Here is a 4548-nt window from a genome sequence, read left to right on the forward strand (position 1 = left end):
ATATTATTTGTTTTCATTGGACTTCCGTTAAAAAAATGTAACGACGTTAAGTTTTTTTTCAAATTTCAGATTGATATTTTAGGGATTTTGATCAGAATGAGAATATGAATCGACTGATGTAAAACTTAACTCGAAATGACGCTTTAAACAATTTGATTTTTGTTAATTAAAAGTTTAAACATCGGAATTGAAGCATCCTTTAGTCGTTTGGATCACCGTTTGATGGTAAGTTTTACATCAATCGACCCGTATCCTCATTCCAATCAAAAGCCCTAAAATATCAGTTTGAAATTTGGAAAAAACTTAACGTCGTTAAATTTTTTTTAACGGAGGTCCAATGAAAACAAATAGTGTGAAAGTTGGGATCAGTGACAGCTATTTTCAAAGTTGAGATTATTATCGGCCAACTGCGTTAAGTTTGGATTATTAAAATCCAATTTTCCTAAAAAAAAATAAACGGGTCTTGGGTCTCATCAAACATTCAAACCCATATAACTTTAAAATCGGGTTATATCATCTCATTTATTTGTTAAACAATTTATCATCAAACCATAAGTATATTATTAACTTTCATACAATAAAAAAAAAAAAATTCAGAAAACAAATAAATATTATAAACAAATAATATAAAACAACTCCCATAATACGGGGGATAAAAACTAGTTATGGATAAATACACAAAAACAGTTAGATCTATCAAAAATTATTAAAATATTTTCTATAAATATTACCAAGTCACTAAATATTACTCATATTCGTATATGAATGTAAAATTGAGTTGACCCAAAATATAACCCCAACACGACACGAATTTAAATGGGTTGGCACGATACAACACGAATAAATATATGGGTTGGGTTAGGGTTAAAGATCTCAACACGCTAACATGTCAAGTCACCAACCCGACACGATTGACACCCCTAATAATTTCATGTATATATATCTATTTAATGTATTTAAAGCAAAAAAATTAATATAAATTTAATTTGATTATTAACTAAAGACGAACCGAACCGAACCGAACCGAACCATATACACCCCAACCTAAATCTTCAAAATCTCGAATATTTTTTTATTTTAATTTTGATTATTACCTTTTGGGCCAGTTGGGCCCACCAATTAAACCTGTGTTAAACTTAATCCCGAAGTTTGTTTTTTTTTTCTTTTTTTCCTTCGAAAAATTCTCCGAATTAATAAAAACTAAAGATAACGATAATCACTAACATATATACATACATACATATGAATATATGATAATACATCCCACCTCCAAAATCCCCAAATTATTCGCCAATTTTCTCTTAAACCCTAAAAGGCTAAAAAATCCCTAATCAAATTCGACTTCCTCGATGCCCAATTCTCCTCAAGTTTAAACCTTTCTTCTCAATTGATCGGTTTTGATGATACCCATGAATTCCGATCATCTTGTTCAATTCGCATTCACATCTTTTTCCGATGAAGACGATGATGATGTGTACTATGACGATGTATACGATGTTGATCGTGACGTGGACGACGGCGCCGATGACTATAATGTTCTGGTCAACCGCGCCAATTCAGCTGCCGATAAAAGCCATGTGATCCTTAAAGAACTCGATCTGGTTCAACGGTTAGAGGAAGATGTTATTAACGTTACGTCTGTTTTGTCCATATCTAGGGATGCTGCTTGTTTGTTATTGGTTAAGTATAATTGGGATGTTAGTAAGCTTCATGAAGCTTGGTTTCAGGATGAGGCTGAAGTAAGGAGGGGTGTCGGGTTATTAGACTTTGACCCGAGTGTTAAGTTCCCGAAATCGGATGGTCGGAAGGTGGACTGTGGGATTTGTTTCGAATCGGTTAGGAAGGGGGATATTGCTACTTGTGGGTGTGATCATAGTTACTGTAAGGTGTGTTGGAAGTCGTATGTTGGGACGGCGATTAATGACGGTGCGGGGTGTTTGACTTTACGGTGTTCGGAGCCTGGTTGTGCTGCTGCGGTTGGTCCGGATATGGTTAAGTTGTTGGTTACTGAAAAAGAAGTGAAAAGGTATGATCTTTTTATGCTTAGGACTTATGTTGAGAGTAATAAGAAGGTTAAATGGTGCCCTGGTCCGGGCTGCGAGTACGCGGTTGAGTTTGATGATGATTTTGAGATTGGTAATTATGATGTTTCTTGTAATTGTAAGTATGGGTTTTGTTGGAAGTGTATGGAGGACGCGCACCGTCCGCTTGATTGTGAGACGGTAGGTAAATGGGTGTTGAAGAATAATGCTGAAGCTGAAAACACGAACTGGATTCTTGCGTACACGAAGCCGTGTCCTAAATGCAGGCGGTCGATTGAGAAGAATCATGGGTGTATGCACATGACTTGCAGGCAGCCTTGCGGTTATGAGTTTTGTTGGTTGTGTCTTGGCCCGTATAATGGACACTCTAGTGGAGCTTGCAATAGGTATACTAAAGAAGGGGGTGCTGTTCCTGAAGCTGAAAAACAAAGAGAGTTGGGTAAAAAGGCGATTGAAAGATACACGCATTATTATGAACGGTGGGCTGCTAATGAAAAGTCAAGAAAGCAAGCACTTTTGGATTTGCATAAGATTGAAACTGTTGATATTAAAACCCTCAGTTTAAACTACTGTCAACCGGAGACACAGTTGCAGTTTATTATTGATGCTTGGTTGCAGATAGTTGAGTGCAGGCGCGTGCTGAAGTGGACATACGCGTATGGATTTTATATACCTAACCAAGAAGAAGCTAAAAAGCGGTTTTTTGAGTATGTGCAGGGTGAAGCGGAGTCTGGTTTAGAAAGGCTTCATCTTTGTGCTGAGAAGGAATTACAAACTTATATTATAAACGAAGATGAAAACGCGACTGAAGAACAGTTTAATACTTTTAGGGTGAAGCTATCTGATTTGACTACTGTGACTCGGTCTTATTTTGAGAATCTGGTTAGGGCGTTGGAGAATGGTCTTTCGGATGTTGACTCGAACCAGACTCAAGCCATGGATGGTTCGGACCAGGGTGGTTCGAGTAGCAAGGTTAGAGGGCGGGCGCCTGGTGAGTCGTCGAGACGAGGGTCTGATGGTTCGAAGAGGATGAGGATGATGACGAGGCGGCCCATGAATGATACACAGAGGCATGCGGCTTGGATGGCTGGTGAGTCTAGTAACGAGCAGCTGGGTGATCAAGACGGATAGATGAATGGTTTGCAGGGTGTTTGGTATAGTTATTTATGAAACTGAATAAGTATTTTTCTTTACTCTTAACTTTATAACTTCTTGTTTTGTGGGCAGTCTAATTGGTGTTTTTTGTTTGTGTCTGTTTTATCGTATGATGCTTACCATTTTAGGTTACTGGTGTGTGCTTAAAACCAAACTAGCTAAAAGATCAGGTTATATATGTAAATTAAAATAAGTATGTCTGCAAGTATATTGTCAAGTTTATATCGTATATAATCTTGTGTACCAAATTTCTTGCGGAGTTCTCATTCATGAACAAATATAGAATCTGCTTCAAGGGCGACTGTTTCATCTTCATCGTTATTTTTGTTTATGGTTTCTTCGTATAGTCATCTTCATTGTTATTTTTGTTTATGGTTTCTTGGTATTCTTTAAATGCAATCGTCATCCCGGAAGTTGGTTTCAGGAAAGGATTTAAGTTATTTCCCAGAATTGAATATTGTTTGGTGTGCACATCTCTTTCATTTGCTAGAAAAAGGATGAAGATGCTATAGTTACAGAATGAACATGATGGAAATATGAAAAGATATATTGTCTTTCGTTCCCAATCGATATCTAATGTCTTTATCATGCCATAATTTGTATAATAAAATGGCTTTCATTTTCATGCCAGGTCAAGCAACCTCTTCAAACTACATGCATCATACATGGACCTCCTTATGTTTCATTCATCAAAATAATAATAAAAATTTCCTTGCATCAATAATTTCCTCAAGGATAAATTAAAAACTATTTTTTTTTCACTCAGGGCGTATAATTTGGTGTTCATACTTATTTTATTTTAGTAACTAAGATTATAACCGAGAGTTAAAAAAAGGCAGACAGGGGAAAGAACAATCTTAATTGTATACCATGAATGGACTCTGGAGTATAATATATAAAGATGATTTTTTTATGTGTTGATATAATGTTAAATATAATGATGTGTTTTAACTTGTCCGATTAAAACAATGCGTCAAAACTTGTTGGAATGATGTGTCTAAACCAATTACAACGGTACGCCAAACTATTACCAGATGCGTCCAAACATGCGTGTACTATATAGACGCATATATCATCGCATAAAATACATGTGCCATGTTATGAATCATTTTCAAACGAAACCACCACTTTGCGTACTCACCTCACCTCAATGTGGTACAACGGTGAGGTCAAATTAGGGCCATTAGGGATAGCTAGGAATTGCTTTATTCATAAGTGAGTAAACAATTTCTAAATATTTAATGGTTCTTATTTAAATTCACCATGTGTGTTCAAACAAAACCCGTTTTAAGCAATGAGAACCAAAACATTGTGATGTTTTTATGATTAATTAAATTAAACATATAGTGTT

At 36.0% G+C, this 4548-nt stretch overlaps 1 pseudogene; it reads left to right on the plus strand.

The window, feature by feature from the left end:
- Positions 1 to 1097: 1097 nt before the first annotated feature.
- LOC143624083 (putative E3 ubiquitin-protein ligase ARI8 pseudogene) lies at positions 1098 to 3290 on the plus strand (annotated as a pseudogene).
- The last annotated feature ends 1258 nt before the right edge of the window (positions 3291 to 4548 follow it).

The sequence above is a fragment of the Bidens hawaiensis genome, unplaced genomic scaffold (genome assembly GCF_021521415.1).
Source record: "Bidens hawaiensis isolate Kalapana, Puna unplaced genomic scaffold, B.hawaiensis_p1.1 tig00003653_1, whole genome shotgun sequence".
Taxonomy (NCBI): domain Eukaryota; kingdom Viridiplantae; phylum Streptophyta; class Magnoliopsida; order Asterales; family Asteraceae; genus Bidens; species Bidens hawaiensis.